This window comes from Narcine bancroftii, chromosome 2 (assembly GCF_036971445.1).
Source record: "Narcine bancroftii isolate sNarBan1 chromosome 2, sNarBan1.hap1, whole genome shotgun sequence".
NCBI lineage: Eukaryota > Metazoa > Chordata > Chondrichthyes > Torpediniformes > Narcinidae > Narcine > Narcine bancroftii.
The window spans coordinates 71,232,999-71,253,840 of NC_091470.1; the positions used below are offsets into that span (position 1 = coordinate 71,232,999).

At 40.5% G+C, this 20,842-nt stretch overlaps 1 non-coding gene and 1 pseudogene across 1 annotated transcript; both read left to right on the top strand.

The window, feature by feature from the left end:
• The window catches only part of LOC138752874 (ryanodine receptor 3-like), a 38,215-nt pseudogene that overhangs the window by 10,466 nt on the left and 6,907 nt on the right, over positions 1-20,842 (top strand).
• LOC138755958 (U6 spliceosomal RNA) lies at positions 1,946-2,052 on the top strand. Its single transcript, XR_011352654.1, has one exon. It is a non-coding gene; the product is annotated as a U6 spliceosomal RNA (small nuclear RNA).

Below are 20,842 nucleotides of genomic sequence, written 5' to 3' on the forward strand. Positions count from 1 at the left end.
CATGATGTTGATCATGTGCAATGTGCAGCTCAGATACTAATAAGATCTTTCGAAAATTGGGTTTGGAGCCTTGGGAGAGGTTTTTTTGGTTTTTACAAGCAGAGAGAGGAAAAAAAAACAAACTGATGATTTCTCTTTTGGAGAGAGAGAGAGTCAGTTCTACAGCAGCAGGTGAGGCAGCAAAATAGCAAGCTGGCAGGCTTGTTGAAAACCCCATTTTAAAGACAGATTGTGAGTTCTGAGTTCAGCCTGTTCAAAACCATTTTAGTCCTTACAAGAGAAATGGCTGGCTAGGGTGTTTCACCTGAAATAAGGGAAACAAGAGGAACTCTGTGGTGACCTGGAAGAAGAGATGGGGAAAGTTTCTTTGGCAAGTCACTGAAGTGACTGATGGAGGAAATCAGTTTGAGTGTGTCTAACAAGCAACAAATATTTCTCTAAAACCAACGAGAACCTTCCTGAATGGTAACTATTAAACTTTAAGCACCAGAGCCTGGTGGAAATTATAAATGTTGAACTTTGTGCACAGTATAAGAATTGCCTGACACTAGTGAACTTGGAGGAGTGAAAAATGAATGATTGGACAGTGAAACAGAGAACCTTCCTGAACATATACACATTACATACACATGCACTTAGAATTAGAAGGGGGTTAAGTTAAGAGTAATAAGTTAAAGATTGATCCTGTTATTATGTTTAAAGAAAATGACAAGCAGCTTTTGCTTTGGTGAATTTCTATTGCTGCTGCGTTTTGGGGTCCTCTGGGCTCATAACATGACATTTGTTTGAAAGTCATTTTGCATAAATGCATCCATATGTAGGTTTGCTGTTAGCTGCTACATTTCTATTTAATGTAATTCAACATTTTTTAAAAACTAATTTCATGAAGATTTATTTCAGTGGAAAATGGACTGAGTTCCAACTTCAGGAAGATTTTTACTCAGGTAATTGAATCCACATTTTTCCTGACTGAAAGAAAGTTAGATTAGCTGCTGTTTTCACCTTAGTTATTTTGTATTCTTGCCCCTTCAGTAGGAGTTTCAGATGTGGATGCATTCAGTTATTAACATCTATTCCATTCTGTAAATGCGAACACAGAGACATTATGTACCATGATTTTAAATGAGTATAGTTGCTATGGTAGCTCCTTTTAATATAAATGTTTCTATGGCAGCATAGAGAAATCATTCAATATAAACATTCGGATGTGCTAAAACAAACACTGGAGAAGATCATGGAACTGGAATTTGTGCTGAGAACACCATTGAAAATTCAAACAAATAGAATTTCCATTTGAATTTCCATGATACCACGTATAATTGGGGTAAATTCAGTAAGAATTTATACTGGGAAGTTTTGTTTTGCCATGATCCTCATTCTGGCAAAAGATTGTTGAAATTGTTTAAATGATGCAGAAATAACAGTAGGCTTTTTTTTCTAAACAGCATATTATCTGACAAATGAAAGAAGAATGTCAATCTGAATTTTTCAAACAGCATGCTGTAATTATTTTTGTGTTATGCATCTAATGCAATAAATTGAGAACTGACACGATGAGTTTCCTCTCTGGAAATAACAGGTGGTTTTGGAGCTTGGCTTCACATTTTGTCCAGCTTTGTTGACTGATCAGCAGAGATTGATTGTATTAATGAATGAAGGGCATCATTATTGCATCTTACATTCTCGGAGCTGATAGGATGCATTCTAGTCAAATGCTAATCTTTTTAAAACAATTTTTTTTTTCCCCTTAATAGATCATGACTGGGAATAGATCTTGCATCAGGAATAACCGTGGTCACTCTTGGTTAATAAACAAATAATAGAGAGAAGAAATGATCAGGGGAGTTTTGGCCTGAAAAGCTCTGACCAAGTGGGGTGTCAGCATGACCAACAAGGAGTCTAAAATTTTCAGTTAAATTTTCTTCCTCAAATTGGCCTTATTCAAGTGCTCGCTTCGGCAGCACATATACTAAAATTGGAATGATAGAGAGAAGATTAGCATGGCCCCTGCGCAAGGATGACACGCAAATTCGTGAAGCGTTCCATATTTAAAAAACAAAATTGGTCTTATTCGAAATGCTGAATGAAAAAAATGTTGAATTTTTAAATTAAATATATTTCAAATAATAGAAACATCTGCATCTTTAATATCTTTTTCTTCCAATCATGGAATAACCTATTTTAATTAAAGTATAAATGTTACCATTGAATAATAAACACAAATCTTTACATGATTTCAGAAATGGTTTTTCTACTTAGAAAGAATAGGATGGGAGGTAGAAAAAGGTAGGGGGGGGATGGTGGGGAAGTAGCATTACTGGTTAGGGTCAGTATCACAGCTATAGAAAGGGAGGACGCTGCAGAGGGAGTGTCCACGGAGTCGATGTGGGTAGAAGTCAGAAATAGGAAGGGAGTTATTACCATGCTGGGAGTAGTCTATAGGACCCCAAATAGCCCTCAGTACACCAAGGAGCAGAAAAGCAGGCAGATTTTGGAATGGTGTGGGAAATGCAGGGTTGTAGTTATGGGTAATTTCAACTTCCCTAATAATGACTGGTACCTACTGACTGCAAAAGGGATAGATGAGGCTGAGTTTGTCAGGTGTGTTCAAGGATTCCTGACACAGTATGTGGACCGACTGACAAGAGGAGAGGCCCATACTGGATCTGATTCTGGGGAATGCACCTGGCCAGGTGGCAGACCTCACGGTGGGGGAGCATTTTGGTGAGAGTGACCACAACTCCCTTAGCTTCAACATTGCCATGGAAAAGGATAAAAACAGTCAAAATGGGAAAGTGTTTAACTGGAGAAGGGCTAATTATGAAGGGATGAGGCAGGAACCAGCAAGATTTGAAACCTTTTAAGGGTGAAAGCACAGAAATAATGTGGAGGAAGTTTAGGGACCACTTGTGCAGGGTTCAATAGGTTTGTCCCATTAGGACAAGGAAAATATAGTAGGAAAAAGGAGCCATGGCTGAAAAAACAGGTTAGGCAACTAGGAAGAAGGAAGCATACATTAGATATAGGAAGTAGGAAACAGGAAGGACTCATTAAAAGTATATGGCAGCCAGGAAGGAGCTTATGAAAGGACTCAGGGGCAAGAGAAGGCCTTGGCATGTAGAATTAAAGAGAACCCCAAGTCATCCTATGCGTCTGTGAAGAACAGAAGGATGACGAGAATGAAGGTGGGGGCCGCTAATTGATAATGGAGGCAACATGTGCCTGGAGGCAGATGAGGTTGGGGAGGTCCTCAATGAAAACTTTGCATCAGTATTCACAAGGGAAAAGGATCTTGATCATGGTGAGGTCAAAATTCATTAGGCCTCTGCGCTGGACAATGTGGAGATTAAGGAAGCAGAAGTATTGGATCTTAAAAACACTGATGTTCCCGGGGCCAGATGCAACGTATCCCAGGCTGCTGTGGGAAGTGAGAGAAGACATAGCTGGGCCAGTGCCTATGATCTTTGAATCCTCTTTGGACACAGGGCAGGTGCTGGAGGATTGGAGAATGGCAAATGTAGTCCCCTTGTTTAAAAAAGATAATAATGAGAATCCTGCAAATTATAAACCAGTGAGTCTTACATCAGTGGTTTGCAATCTTGGAAAAAATTCTTAAGGATAGGATCTTTGAGCATTTGGAGAAGTATAGTCTACTGAAGGATAGTCAGCGTGGCTTTGTGAAGGGAAAGTCATGCTTCACGAGCCTAATTGAGTTTTTTGATGAGGGTAGAGCGATAAGATGTGGTCTACGTGGATCTTCGCGAGGCATTTGACAAGGTCCCTCATGAGAGATTCATCCAGAAAGTCATGAGGCACAGGATCAGTGGAACCTTGGGTGTGTGGATTAAAACAAATTGACTTGTATGAAGAAAGCAGAGAGTAGTAGTGGAAGGAAAGTATTCTGCCGGGAGGTCGGTGACTAGTGGAGTGTCGCAAGGATCTGTTCTGTGACCCCTGCTCTTTGTGATTTTTATAAATGATCTAGATGAAGAGGCAGAAGGATGGGTCAGAAAGTTTGTGGATGACACAAAGTTTGGAGAAGTTGTGGATGGAGCTGAATGCTGTTGAAGGTTACAAGAGGATATAGGCAGGATGCAGAGTTGAGCAGAAAAGTGGCAGATGGATTTCAATCCGGATAAATGTGAGCTGATGCATTTTGGAAGGACGAACCAGAAAGCTGAGTACAGGGTTAATGGTTAAGAGTGTGATCCTTGGGGTGCAAATCAATACATCCTTCAAGTTCGCCACACAGGTTGATAGGATAGTTAAGAAGGGTTATGAAGGATTGCTGGGATTCATTAATGGGGGTTTGATAGGTCATGCTACAACTCTACAAATCTCTGGAAAGACCACTCTTGGAGAATTGTGTTCATGTCTGGTCACCTCATTACCATATAACCATATAACCACTTACAGCACAGAAAAGGCCAGTTCGGTCCTACTAGTCCATGCCGTAACAAATCCCCACCCTCCTAGTCCCACTGACCAGCATCCGGTCCGTACCCCTCCAGTCCTCTCCTATCCATGTAACTATCTAGTCTTTCCTTAAATGTAACCAATGATCCCGTCTCGACCACGTCTGTCGGAAGCTAATTGCACATCTCCTCCACCCTGTGCGTAAAGAAATTTCCCCTCATGTTCCCCTTATAATTTTCCCCCTTCAATCTTAAACCATGCCCTCTAGTTTGAATCTCCCCTACTCTTAATTGAAAAAGCCTACCCACGTTTACTCTGTCTGTCCCTTTTAAAATCTTAAACACCTCTATAAAGTCCCCTCTCGATCTTCTACGCTCCAGAGAAAAAAAGCCCCAGTCTGCACAACCTTTCCCTGTAACTCAAACCTTTAAATCCTGTCAACATTCTCATGAACCTTCTCTGCACTCTCTCTATTTTGTTTATATCTTTCCTATAATTTGGTGACCAAAACTGTACATAGTACCTCAAATTTGGCCTCACCAATGCCTTGTACAATTTCATCATAACCTCCCTACTCTTGAAATCAGTACTCCAATTTATGAAGACCAACATTCCAAATGCCTTCTTCACCACACCATCTACCTGAGTATCAGCCTTGAGGGTACTATTTACCACAACTCCTAAATCCCTTTGTTGCTCTGCACATCTCAATAGCCTACCATTTAATGCATATAACCTTATATTATATTATAGGAAGAATGTAGAAGCCATGGAGAGGGTGCAGAGGAAATTTACCAGGATGTTGCCTGGATTGGAAAACAAGTCTTATGAGGAGGCATGGTTAACAGAACTGGGACTTTTCTCTTTGGAGTGTAGAAGGATAAAAAGGGACTTGACAGAGGTCTACAAGATTATGAGTGGACAGCCAGCACCTGGTTTCCAGGGCAGGATCAACAAATGCCAGAGGACATATGTACAAAGTTAAGGGAGGGATTGTTTAGGGGAGACATCAGGGTTGAGTTTTTTTTTACACAGAATTTGTTACCAGGGCATGGTGGTAGAGGCTGAACCATTAAGGGCATTAAGAGACTCTTAGAAAGACACATGGATGAAAGAAAAATAGAGGGCTATGGGATAGGGAGGGTTTAGTACTTTTTTTAAGGAAGGAATATATGGGTTGGCACAACATCGAGGGTTGAAGGGCCTGTACTGCGCTGTCTTTTCTATGTTCAAGGTGACGGAGCCTCCAGTTGATGATGACGAAACAGATTTCAGATTCTGGAATGATAATCATGTGGATTACTAAGTGTTACAGGAGACTACAGGATACATAGCTCCAACACTGAGGTTTCTTGCAATCATTCACACTATCATCTCAATGTTTTGTATCATTTGGCTACTACAGTTCAAAGGTACAGTACAACATCTTTCAAGCTCACCTACTTTGTAAAATATTAGTACAAAGGTTTATCTCTTCAGAAAGATATTCCAGACTCCAAATTTTAATCCTCTGCCCCCAAGCTGATTCTGAAAGCAGCCAAACAAAAAGATTTGAAACTCCAATGGGCAACTGATGATGGTGCGACCAATTACTTGTATGATTCATAACAAAGAAGATCCTCTCTACTGCAAGCACAACCCGAAGAAAAGCAAGCAGTTCATTCACAAGCTGAGCTGAAAAAGGGCTAGCACCCTAGTTGCATCTTGCAGAATGGGATTTGGTGGACCTCGGCTTTTGTGTTAAGTTTTATTCTCATTATTTACTACACACCCCTTATGGTCACGGGTGAAAATTTTGGAGATAAACTATAATTGAAACAGCACGTTACAATGGCTGAATTACCCCTTGTTATCTCTGGACTTCCCCCAAAAGCTATCCTTGACCCCATTTCTGTTTCTCATTTACATGTAATAACATGTTCCAAACCAGAATGTCAGCATTCCTGAATTCTTAACCTAATTTGTACACTGCCTGTTGTCAACTTGCTATCTCCACATTTGTACCAGATGAGACAATATTTCCTCCAAATGAAAGCTGGAGAGATGAATTTTTTTTGTGTTTTGATGATCATAAATGCTAATTGCCAACTACCGATTTCCTTGACTTTTCTCGGTTACATTGTAACCATGGCAACTCACAGAACTGGGCGGCAATGTTGGCGTAGTGGCTAGCGGAGCGGCTTTACAGGGCCAGGGTCGAATCCCGCACTGTCTCTATAGAGTTTCTCCCTGTGTCTGCATGGGTTTTCCCCAGGGCTTCTGTTTCTTCCCACCGTTCTATACATACTGGGGGTGTAGGTTAATTTGATGGCACAGACATGTGAGCTGAAATAGCCTGTTAACATGCTTTTATGCCTAAATTTAAATTTAAAACTGAGCTTCTGACCCTTTGTTCTTTTCATGAAAGTGATCTCCATTTCAACAGAGGTAATGTCACCTGCTTCTATGACTGCCTCATTACACCTGCTGCTGAAACCTTCATCCATGTTTTGTTATCCCCCCCCCCCCACCCCCTTGGCCCCACGTGCTCTCTCGGTAAGCCTCCACCTGATCTCACGTAAACCTAATCTCATCGAAAATATTGTGCAATGTCCATTTGCCTATCACTCCTACGTCTGGGGACCCAGATTTGTTAGCTCTACGTCAACATCTCATTTCCTTTGTTCAGCTATTTCAATGGATAGAATCTTGCCTCTTCACATCTCTGTAATCTTCAAAAACCCTCTGATATCTTGTTTTCTCTCTGATACTGCCTGCCATCTCTCATATTTCCACACCCTGAGTTCTGAATTTTCATCCAAAAGCTCATTTGTCTCCATGGCTCTGTTGGCATTTAGGGTGCCCAATAAAATCCCGTTTTCTTACTTTCATTTAAACCATTTTTTCCTAAATTTAGTTGGCACTATTACTATAGATAAAGTTATTTTCTAAATTAAAAATTTTACTGCAATAGCATTACTTCTGAATGACGATTGATAAAACATTCCACTATCTAAAAGGTTGAAAGCATAAGAGTATATGGTCAACATGTAGTATTTCATCCTTGTACTTGATTACAATAATCTTTGCAGGGTGGAAAATGAATTTATTAATGAAATACTTTCAAACGTCATACTTATATTTTTCAAGTGTGAAAAGGAGATTGCCAGAAAGCTGGAGTTTGCTGGTCTCTTCATAACAGGGCAACCATCTGATGATGACATTAAAGGACAGTGGGATCATCTTGTCATCAACACACCGTATGTAAAAGCGAAAGCTTAGCTCAAGTTTGCAGGTCTACACAAAGTCATGAGCAATGTCCATTTTAGATTCGTCTGTAGCAAGTAAAAAATGTGGTGGTTCCGAGGAGTTTGTTTTATTAATGACATTGTCTTTATCTTGATCTCTGGACTGCACAGCATTTGGTGGACAGCTAACCCCATCAGTGATGTCCACTAGGTCTTTTATGAGCAGGTGTAGAAGAGCAGATATTGGTATTCTTTTCTTCCCTCCTTCCCCCTGCTCTCTATTTGTCAGCTCTGTCCACAACAGTGGAGAGCAGAGCCATTCACATTCCTTGACACCATTGCTAGTTAAATAACCATACTGTTTTTACAATATTCAGGGGTTCAGAGCAAATATTTTAGGTGCCGGAACTCACCAAAAACTGCAACAAGGATTCTCGCAAGACCTGGCCTTGGTGGCTGCCATGTTGCATTTGGTGTTGTATAATCAACAGCGAACTGGAGGACTACGAAATAGGATGACCCATCTTGGTACGTCCCGAATAGAAAGTAGCCCTCAGCGGAGGAGGTGGGGCAGTGGGCGGGCACGACAGGCATGCACATTTCCCTGATGCTGGCACAGGCAGAACAGTTCCAGCTGAATGGGGAATTATGGGTAATGAAGACAGCCATTGATTCTGCATTGAGCCGCTGCTGCAACCCTGTGTGGGCCGTGATGTGCCAGAGCATTTGCAGGGCTTTATGCTCAGGGTATTGATATCCCCATACCAGACAGTGATCCAACCAATCAGCATACTTTCTACTTTTGAAATTTGCCAAGGTTTCCAATGTCATACTAAACCTCCACAAACTCCTGAGAAAGTAGAAGCACTGACATGCTTTCTTCATGATGTCATGTTGGGTCCAGAATCAGCTGAAATATACAATGAACTAACTATTTCCTGTACTATTACAGATCTTTCCCAAAAATTACTAGGAAAAGTTTAAAAAAAAAGATAAGCAATGTTGACCTAGATCACTAACAATTGCAGAATATTGATGTAATTATGTTTCCAATATATTAAAGCACTTCGAGTGAGGGAATACGTTGTACAATCATCTTCATTATATTAAAAAAATCTAAATAATTTTGTATACCATGGTGTTTCGTTCACAGCAAGGTGATAAACTGACAATTATTCTTTTCATTCATATCTTTTGAGGGAGAATTGATGATTGGGACATCACAGTTTCACAAAATCTTTAACATCCAATGTCCTAACTTCACAGCTCATACAAAAGGAGAAAGCACTTACAACATACAACACTACAGCACAGACAGGCCCTTTGGCCCTCGATATGGTGCCCACCCATATATTCCTTAAAAAATTACTAAATGTCCCCAATGTTTCAACCTCCACCATTTACCCTTGTCTCCCCTAAACTTCCCTCCTTTCACTTTATACATACTTTGTCCTCTGGTGTTTGCTATTCCTGCCCTGGGAAACGAGTGCTGCCTGTCCACTCTATCTATGTCTGTCATAATCTTGTTGACCTCTATTAAGTCTTTTATCATCCTTCTATGCTCCAAAGAGAAAAGTCCCAACTCTGCTAAACTTGGCTCATAAGACTTATTTTTCAATCCTGGTAAATCTCCTGTCACAATAAAATACTATTTAAGAATATAACAACCAATTTCTCTGCCTTCCCATTTCCTCTGCACCACCACGAGTAGTGAATGGGAAACTCTGTTCCATTCTTAAAGGTGTGTTCACAATCCTTGGCATAAATGCATGCCTCCATCCTTGCTGCTCCCGCTCCCACCACATAAGGGAAAAACTAGTGGTAATGGCTGTGTGATGGAAGTTGAAAATTGTTGGCAAAAACCTCCAATCAATTTTTGTTGCAACATTTCTGAAAGCAGAAAAATAATATGCCTGAAGCCCCTGACCACCTCAATCTCTGTGGTTTTACATGCTATTTTTCAGTAACATTATAAACCTTCTACTTTTGATTGCAGTCAAGAAACTGCTCAGTTCTTATGATGAAATGCCATGGGACATTTTGATATAACAGTAATTTATCTGTGACTAGAGTTTGCTTGCATATGTCTTTGTTTTCTCCTCAGGTTATAAATAAATATGGAGATCTTTATGGAGTTGAATGGATTGCTGAGCTTCTGGGTGTGGACAAAAGTTCTTTAGATTTTAGTCCCATTGAAAATGTCCCAGAAGAAGAAGTAACACTCTTTTCCTGGTGAGTCATTTTTGAAACCCTATTTTAAAAGAGAAGGTTTCAGTATGTAACTTAAAATATTTTCAGAACTTGGAAAGTTTTGCTGAATTTGATTTAGAACAGCCTCTTTCACACTGGCGCTTGAAACCAGTAATTAACTGGCAATTTACGAGTTCGTGTTCCAGTGTGAACATTCCTGAACTGGTAAGGGGGCTCCAAATCAACCCGCGAATTAACTACCTTGGGAGGTAGTATCATAGCCGATCCATTTTGAATTGACCCCAATGTGAACTGGCAACCTGGTTGCCTGACCCATTAATGATGCGCTGATGACGTTCTTGCATGCGTGGGAGGTTCTTAAAAAGGCAGGGAATGGAAAGAGCAAAAAGTTGAGATCACACCAGAGAACACTGTTCACTAGTATATAGAAAAAGTGTAGAATGAGAACAACAGCAACTAGTCGGTATGACTATAAACCGTCCACATGCTGTTCATCAAATCGAACATTTGTGGTATCAAGTAAAAAAAATCCTCGATAACTTCGAGCAGTTCTGATGGTTGGGTGGCAAGATACCATTTTTATGTGTGTTTCATTGCTGGTGCATTATCCCATGCTCATATGTATTTTATTCCTGCTACCACTTTCCCACACCCACTATAAACTGTGTGCATGTGTGTATTATCCCCGTTACTGTTTTCCCATTCCCATCTTTTGTAAATAAAATCATTTACTACAAAGCTACATTCAGAGTACTAGCTTTTGAGTCCCCTTGAATCTGTTTCCTCCTTATAACACCCACTCACACGCACACACTTGCACCACCCCCACCCCCCACCCCCACACACCCGGAGAGTGAGGGGCTGGAGTGAAGTGTGGGTAATTTCCTTAAAGAACAAAGCATTCACTGCTTGCAAGTACATAATATGTCACTCAGGACGTCATTGCTGGAGGGTGAACTCCCCTTAGCTCCACGATACCATGTTGGTAATGTGAAAAGGCGCACAGAACCGTTTTTCTTTTGGTCCAGTTTGAACAGCCTTTTGGTATTTCAAAACAACTTGTTCACACACCAAATTAGCAGGTTGCCAATATGAAAAAGCCTTAAATTTCAGCTTAGCACAGTAGTTTGCCATGTGTACTACAGGAGAACATTGTCTAGAATTATTAAGTAACTTTATTTTAAAAGAATGTTGCACCAAGTGTCACCTGTCACTGTATAGTTTGGAGATGGTCAACATTAAACAGTATGGATAGATGTTGTTAAAAGGAGTAAAATTAGATTTGATGTGAAAGAAGAAAGTCTGCAGTGATGGCAGTTTACTCAAAAATGCTGGCAAAACTCAGCGAGTCACGCAGCAAAGATAAACCAACATTTTGGGCCTGCGCCAAAAATAGACAGAAGCCTTAATAAAAGAGTAGGGGAAGGAGTAACAGGCCCACAGGCAAGAAGTCACAGTTGGATATGGGGAGAGGGCAAAAAAAAGCTGAGAAGTGACAGGGTATTAAACTATTTAGATTACTATTAATTAAATTTGAGTTGATATTTTCTGTGTGTTTTATAACAATGAATTTTGTAAGTAGCACCTTGCACCTGTGTGACAACATGAGCCATTGTGGGTCTAACTAATGATAAGAATGAAGAATTATTTCCTATCCCTTATTTTGAGCCAGTGCCATCCCATTCTAGGTACCCTGGCAGCATAACTATCAATGTATCTACCCTGTCAAACGCATTTAGAATTTTATATTTCCATAAGATTGCCTCTCAATCTCCTAAACTCAAAACATCATGCATCTTAACTGCTTAATCTCTCGTACGAAAACCCACCATCCTAAGACTCCATCACAAATTTTTGAAGTGTGCCTTTTCTTGCAATTATATCCTTCCTTATCCCATATGTGATATTGAAGATTCCTTCTCACCAAAACCCAATATAACTGGAGCAAAATGTCTCTTCAGACTTCAACTTGTTTTCATCTGTCTTCCCAGTTGTTCGTTAAGTCTGCATATTAACTGTGTTTCTGTGTTCTCTGAACATCAATATCGTTTAAACTACTGTTTAAAATGTTTTATCTGATTTTTCGGTCATTCATATTTTTCCTCATTTGTACTACATCTGCCATGTCTGCCATTCACTCCGCCTGTCTATCTCTCCACAGCATCTCTGCACCCTCTCTCTCACAGCCAACATTATTACTTCAGTAAATATAGAAAGATTGGAATTGATTACCTCACTCAATTCATTGTGATTAACTGGAATTCCAGCATTCTACAGATCGCTCCTCTCCAACCCTAAATAATCCATTTATATCTATTTTAGTTTTCTGTCTATTAGTTCATGACAGTCCACTGTCTTCTTTACCATGAATTGTCATTTTTAAGCAGACTTTCATGTGGCACTTTATCAAAGGCCTCCTAAAAATATAAGCAGACTACATCAATTGGCCTATCCTTATCTATTCTGCTAGTTATAACCTCAAAAAAAATGGTAAAGATTTATCAAACATAAATGATAATGGACAAAAAGACTGAATCATAGCATCATACTGCACAGAAACAACTTCTTAAGTCCACTAAGTCCTTGCTAACTATTAAGTACTTATCCATAATATTCCTATTTATCAGCAATTGGTCCTCGCCTCTTACTTCTTGACAATTCAACTACCTTTGGAGATCTTGTGAGAGTACAGGGTACTTGCCTCCACTAGAACCCACCCAGACAAGATACCAACCCTCGTAACCTTTCATCCTATCCTAAACATATGCCCCCTGATTATAGGCACCTATGCTCCGATGAAAAAATGTTCAGTAATCCTAATTTTGAATTTTGTCCCTTCTTGGTCTTCTACACTATAAGGAAAGCAAGTCTAGCCTATCTATCACAGGGAGAGCTCTGGTGAGTCTTCTCTGCCTGCTTTTCAATGCAACCATTATCCTGCAATGTGGTACCAGTGCTGCACATGATATTTTAGTTGTTCTTATATTGTATATTATACCATTGCATTATACGTCCTGGCTAATGAAAGCAAGCATCCATAATGCCTTCATTGCCACCCTATCTGCCTGTGAGATAGCAGTCCAACACTATCAAGCACCAACAAATTCTGGAATATCATTTAACCATACAACAATTACAGTACGGAAACAGGCCATCTTTGCCCCGCTAGTCCATACCGATTTGAAGGAAGAAAATTCAAAAATTAACTTCTGAAGATTAAAAAAAATAATTTTGATTTATTTGTAGGTTGCTTTCCATTGATTTAAAATGCCATATTTGGAAAGTTGGAGTTGTGTTCACTGACAACGTGAGTACAATTTAAAGCAAATTCTAATTTGACAATTTCTAGATATATGCATATTCCCGACCTAATACTGTATAATCTAATTATGGCTTCTCTTCAACATTTAAAGGTGTTTACTGTTACTGCTATTAAATTATCCATCAATTTTCTATTTAAACATGAAAATGACATAAGTTATGTATCATGTGAAGCTAATTTTTGAAGTTTCAGTTGATTAGTATTGTCTCAAAAAATTAATTTCAAAGGAAAATCCACTTATCCTTTATGTCGCTTTGCCAAAGGTAGCTTAATTTCTGTGATAATTCAAATAAAATGTTCTTTTCTTTCACAAGTTCCTCTTTCTAATTGTGTAAGGATTCAACATTCCTGTTCTTGTATTTTGTAATTCGGAACTAAGGTAAGTTTAGTTATCAGCCTGAACTATGCAGCCAGTGCTGTTTTTGTTCAGTGGCACTGATCCATTTGGAGCGACTTGGAGAAAATGCTCACCATTATGGGTGTGATTTCTAGTGATTAGTGCATTTGACAAGATAATGCAACTATGGGCCAGGAAATGGATATATTAAAAACAAATCAAGGATTCAAAAACAATATCTCATCACTACTTCTTTAAAAGGCATTTTTCTTAGATCAAAGTTCCATGAAATTTTCTTATTCAAAATCTATTTTTTTTTATTTTGGGGTGACAGGGTAGCAGGGCAGTCAGTGCTGTTTTTTTTATTATTATGGGGTGACAGGGTTAGGATGGCAGTCAGTGCAATGCTATTACAGCACCAGTAACCCAGGTTTGAATCTGTTGAATCTGTAAGGCATTTGTACATTCTCCTTGTATCTGCATGAATTTCCTTCCACCTTCAAAACATACAGGGGTTTAATTGGGTGCACTTAGGCGGCATGGGCCAAAAGGGCCTATAACTATTAACTGTTTCCTAAGGCTTTCTTCTTTCCCATAATCTCTATTTGCAGTCTTTTTTATTTCTGGCTTGGTACACAACCATATCCATTGTGGGTCAATACCACAACTTCTTTGCTACCAACTTGCTGGATATTGCCATGGACTTCAAGACACTCTGCACAATATTGTGCTCTGTAACGCACAATAGCAAAAAAGGGAAAAACTGTTCAACTAAATCATGGTTAATGTGTTGACATTTTCAGTCTTGAAAGATGTGAAAAATTAGTTTTAGTTTATGTTATGTGCAGATTGTGGAGGAACACGTGGCCTCCCTGTCTGTAACATTGTGGAGATATGTGTGACCTCCCTATCTGAAATTTATTCAGGAGTTGCATCACCTGCCAATCAAGGTTGGATTCCAGCTATCCATTAGTGCACACCTTGCCATTGGCTCATTCAAATGACTCAGTCATTTGGCCCAGCTCAGAACAGTGTAAAACATCAATGCATAGCACATTTCTTTCTTTCTGTCTCTTGGTTCAAGTCCCATGCAAGGTCACTACTATGGACATTACTGGGGGAATCATGGGTAAGGTGTGCACTACACTGAGTCGAGCCATAGTACTGCAATAGACCAGTGCTTGCAGGGAGCCACACCCCTGTTGGTACAGGAAATCAGGAGTGTGTTTGAAAGTCCCTGTTTGTTAAGTGTGTACATGTGCGAGAGTGCAGTAAGGTAAGTAGCCATTGACATCTGATTGATTTTGTTGTTGAAGAGTCAGATGGTGGAGGGGTAGCAGCTGTTCCTGAACCTGGTGGTGTGAGTCTTTTGGCACCTACACCCCTTTCCTGATGGCAACAGCGAGAACAGAGCATGAGCACTGGGTGGTCTGGATTATCGATGATTGCTGCTGCTCTCTGACAGCAACGTTCTCTGTGGATGTTCTCAATAGTGCAGAGGGTTTTGCCTGTGATGTCCTGGGCTATGACCCCTTCCTTTTGCAGAGCTTTACGCTCAGGGCTATTAGTGTCCCCATACCAGGCTGTGATGCAGCCAGTCAGTGCCACACATCTGTAGAAATTTTCCAGAGTTTCTGGTGTCATACCAAACCTTGGTAAACTTCTGAGGAATTAGAGGGGCTGACATGCTTTTCCCGTAATACCTTTATGTGTTCAGTCCAGGAACAATCCTCTGAGATAGTAACTCCCAAGTACTTAAAAATTTGCTCACCCTTTCTACCTGGATTGTATACCTCTGCTTTTCCCTTCCTGAAGTTAACAATCAGCTCCTTAGTTTCAGTGATATTGAGTGCAAGGTTGTTGTTGTTGCTGCACCATTCAGCCTCGTTTTCAATCTCTATCCATATGCTGACTCACCCCCTTCCTTTATATAACCCACTACAGTGATATTAGCAAATTTGTAGATGATGTTATTGTCATACTGAGCCACACAGTTGTAGGAGGAAAGTGAGTACAGCAGGGGGCTACGAACACAGCCCTGTGGTGCTCCTGTACTGATGGAGATTGTGGAGGAGATGTTCTTAACAATTGTCACTGATTATGGTCTGGAGGTGAAGAAACCCATGATCCAATTACACAGTGTTGGATTGAGTCCCAGGTCTTGAAGTTTGCTGATCAGTTTTGAGGGGATGATGGTGTTAAATGTGCAACTGTAGTCGATAAAGAGCATCCTGATGAATGCATCTTTACTGTCCAGGTGCTCCAGGGCTTTGTGTAGAACCAGTGAGATGGCCTCCACCTAGACCTATTGGTGAACGTATCCAAGTCATTGCTCAGACTGTTGATGTAAGTGCTCCTGGCCATTAGTCATTAAGGCAGGTAACTACACTTTTAGGCACCGGTGTGATTGACGCCTGTTTGAAGCAGTTGGGTAACATATCCCGCTGGAGTGAGCTATTGAAGATGTCAGTGAATACATTGGTGAGTTGGTATAACCACATAAAATATGAATAGGTCAAAGGTAAGAATTTGATGGTGAAGGGGACCATTTTTCAGCTTCAGAATCTCAGGTATCGGAGGAGTTCCACCTGCCACATTGGAGAAGGTAGAGAAAGAAGCATTTACCCCTTCTGTCAAAGGTAGCATCTGTTGATCTGTAGGTGACATAGGAACATAGGAAGTAGGAACAGGAGTAGGCCAAAAATGGCTCCACCATTCAATACGATCATGGCTGATCTAATTTATGACCTAACTCCACCTACCTGCCTTCTCCCCATATCCCCTAATTCCTCTATCATGTAAAAATTTATCTAACCGAATTTTAAATATGTTTAATGAAGTAGCCTCAACCACTTCCCTGGTTAGAGAATTCCAAACATTCACTACACTCTGGGAAAAACTATGTTTCCTCATCTCTGTCCTAAATCTACTCCCCTGAATCTTGAGACTGTGTCCTCTCGTTTTAGTTTCCCTGGCCAGCTCAAAAAACCTTCTTACATCTATCCTATCCATAGCCTTCATAATCCTATATGTTTCTATAAGATCTCCTCTCATTCTTCTGAACTCGAGCGAATACAATCCTAGATGATTTAATCTTTCATCATAAGTCAACCCCTTCATCCCAGGGATCAACCTAGTAAACCTCCTCTGGACCGTCTCCAAAGCCAGTATATCCTTCCTCAAATATGGAGACCAGAACTGGACACAGTACTCCAGGTGCGGTCTCACCAGTACCTTATACAGTTGCAACATTGCCTCTCTACTCCTGAATTCAATTCCTCTAGCGATGAAGGCCAACATTCCATTTGCCTTCTTAATAACCTGCTGCACCTGCAACCCAACTTGTTGTGATTCATGCACAAGCACTCCCAAGTCCCTCTGCACAACAGCATGCTGTAGTTTTTCACCCTTTAAATAATATTCAGCTCTTTTATTTTTCTTGCCAAAGTGGATAACCTCACACTTATTAACATTGTACTCTATCTGCCAGACCTTTGCCCACTCATCCAGCTTAACTATATCCCTCTGCAGACTCTCCACATCCTCATTACAATTTGCTCTTCCACTCAATTTGGTGTCATCCGCAAACTTGGCGACACCACATTTTGTCCCCTCCTCAAAGTCATCAATGTAAATGATGAACAGTTGTGGGCCTAACACTGACCCCTGCGGCACCCCACTTACCACTCTCTGCCAACCTGAAAAACTCCCATTTATCCCGACTCTCTGCCTCCTGTCAGACAACCAATTTTCAATCCAGGCCAATATACTTCCCCGGACTCCACTTTCCTGTAACTTACTGAGAAGTCTCTTGTGCGGCACCTTATCAAATGCTTTCTGGAAATCCAAATATATAACATCAACCTATTCCCTTCTATCCACCGCACCCATTATATCCTCAAAGAATCCTAACAAGTTTGTCAAACAAGATCTTCCCTTTCTAAAACCATGCTGCGTCTGCCTGATTGAACCCTTACGTTCCAAAAGTTTCACTATTTCATCTTTAATGACGGCTTCAAGCATTTTTCCAACCACAGACGTCAAGCTAATTGGCCGATAATTTCCAGTCTTCTGCCTTCTTAAAAAGTGGCGTGACATTTGCTGTCTTCCAGTCTGCCGGGACCTGCCCAGAATCCAAGGAATTTTGGTATATGACCACCAATGCATCAACTATAACTTCTGCCATTTCCTTCAGAACCCTTGGATGCATATCATCAGGACCAGGTGATTTGTCTGGCTTTAGGCCCATTAGTTTCTCCATCACTACTTCCTTTGTAACAACTATTTTATCAAGGCCCTCCCCAACATTCGCATCCTTAACTCCGCACTTGGGCATGTTGGACGTGTCTTCCACCGTGAAGACTGACACAAAATATTTGTTTAATGCCTCAGCCATTTCCTCATTTTTGCTACTAGTTTTCCTTTCTCATCCTCCAAGGGTCCTATGTTAATTCTGGCCACCCTCTTCCGTTTTATATATTTATAAAATTTTTTGCTTTCTGTTTTTATATTTTGTGTCAATTTACTTTCGTAATCCTTTTTCCCATTTCTTATTATCCGCTTTGTAACCCCTTGTTGTCTCTTAAAGTTTTCCCAATCTTCCAGTTTCCCACTGCTCTTTGCAGCTTTGTACACCTGCGCCTTCAATTTTATACTCTCCTTTATTTCCTTTGTTAACCACGGTTGATTTTTCCCTCCCTTGCTGCCCTTTTTCCTGACTGGAATATATTTTTGTTGAGCATTACAAAATATTTCTTTGAAAATCTTCCACTGTTCCTCAACTGTTTAATCAATTAGCCTGTGCTCCCAATCCACTCTGCCCAATTCCTCCCTCATCCTATGGTAGTCACCCCTGTTTAAGCATAATATATTAGATTTGGATCTAACTATTTCCCCTTCCATCTGAATGAGAAATTCAATCATACTATGATCACTATTTCCCAGATGGTCTCTGACTATTACATCATTTACTCTACCTATCTCATTGCACAACACTAGAATCCAGGAGAGCATTTTCTCTTGTGGGTTCCTTAACATGCTGCTCAAGAAAGCTATCGCGGATGCATTCTATGAAGTCCTCTTCCAGACTCCCACAACCAACTTGATTTTCCCAATCTATGTGGAAGTTAAAGTCCCCCATGATGACTGCCGTATCATTATTACATGCCTCACTTATCTCTCTATTTATTTCCTGTGCCACTAAACTATTGTTATATGGTGGGCGATAGATAACACCCACCAATAATTTTTTCCCTTTGTTATTCTTTTTTTCTTTGGCTTGGCTTCGCGGACGAAGATTTATGGAGGGGTAATGTCCACGTCAGCTGCAGGCTCATTTGTGGCTGACAAGTCCGATGCGGGTCAGGCAGACATGGTTGCAGCGGTTGCAACGGAAAATTGGTTGGTTGGGGTTGGGTGTTGGGTTTTTCCTCCTTTGTCTTTTGTCAGGGAGGTGGGCTCTGTGGTCTTCTTCAAAGGAGTTTGCTGCCTGCCAAACTGTGAGGCACCAAGATGCACGGTTTACATGAGGGGTTTTGATAGGGTGGACAGCCAGTACCTTTATCCTGGGGTAATTACAGCAAATATCAGAGGATGTATGTTTAATGTGAGTGGAGGAAAGTTTTAGAGACAAGCCTTTTTTTTACACAGAGTGGTGGGTGCCTGGAATGCATTGCCCATGGTGGTGGTGGAGGCTAGTTCAATTGGGACATTCAACATACACTTTGGGACATTCAACAGACACTTAGGCTCACAGATTTTAGAAACATATAGAGTTATGGGTGTGAGGTTGGGAATAATTAGATTGTTGTGGAGTTGGTTTACATGACTCTTTACTGTGCTATAATGTTTTATGTTAAAACAAGTACCTTGAGAGGTCAGGACACTTCAACTGGCATTGTACCACATTAAACCTTGTTCCTTTCCCTTGTGCAGCTTGTGCTGAGTTTTGGCCTCCTGGCAGATGTAGTGTACCTGTACACAGTGGTTGCTTTCAACTTCTTCCGCAAATTCTCAAACAAAAGTGAAGATGAACCAGATACGAGATTTGATGATAACGGTATGTTTGTTTATTTATTTGCACCCTATTTTTGTTGTCCACTAATGGAAAGTGATAGCGGCCAAAGTGCTGGTCAGTTGGAGTCTGAGGATTTTTGAATCAAAGAAAGATTGCCATTTTATGACCGTATCAGCCTGTGGTAAACTTGGTGGAACGATGATGTACCAATGTGCCTAATGTCCATTTTCCTCTTTGCAGTAGAGGTTGTAACTTATTATTGGAGGTAACTTTATGCATTACTGTACTGCATTAAATCCATTTTGTATAGGTGGTGGGCGGAGTTAAAATGAGAAGAAAATGCTGATCCATTTGGTTGTTGATTGTAGATGTCTCAAGCTTTTTGCATATTGTTGGATTTGTTCACATCCAGGCAAGAGTTTTCCAATCACACAACTGACATGACTTGTAGATGCCTGGAAGATTTTAGTTAGTCCAGAAGTGAGGAGAATACGCACTGCTGTAATATTTGTGTCTAGGATGTCAGAGAGAAGTGGGGTTGAAGATAATCTATAGGCTTACTAATACCAGTCCAAAACTGATCTTTGCTTAGGCTTAGATACAGAGGCAGGGTTGCTTCTTTTAATGTTGGGAATTGTGGATACAATTGAACAATGTGAAATTATCATTAAGAAGTCACTTTTAGGTGAGCAGGTCATTTTTAAGTTACGAATGCCCATCTTTTAGCACCTTGTCCATACAATCCTCCATTTAGGAAACCAGTGGGATAGATGGAAATGTATTTTCCAGCTGTTGCAGACTGTAGGCATCGTTCTCCAGGTGGGAACAGGGCTTTTCTGTAGCTGCCTCTCTCCTCTGAGACGAGCAGAGTTGGAAATACTGGGCAGACTTGCTCATTGAGTCAATGAAGCTGGCTGGCTGCTCCTCCTCTCCCTGCACACTCTCACTCTCTTGTCATGTCTGTTTCCAGATCCTCTCTTACACACTATTTTTATTCACTTTTGACCCATTCTCAGAAATAGAATCCTGTCAGAACTGGGGACTCCAGATACTTGTGCACTTCAGAAAATGCAAATCCCAGAAATAAATCTGTGCTTCATTATGGGAGGAATAACCAAAATAGGACATAGGGGAGGGCACTGAGGAATGCAGAGGAACAGAGGGATCTTGGAATAGGACATAGGGGAGGGCACTGAGGAATGCAGAGGAACAGAGGGATCTTGGAATAACATTCAGTGTTCCTTGAAGGTGGATTCCCATTTAGATAGGGTGGTGAAGAAGGCTTTTGGTATGCTGGCCTTTATAAATCATAG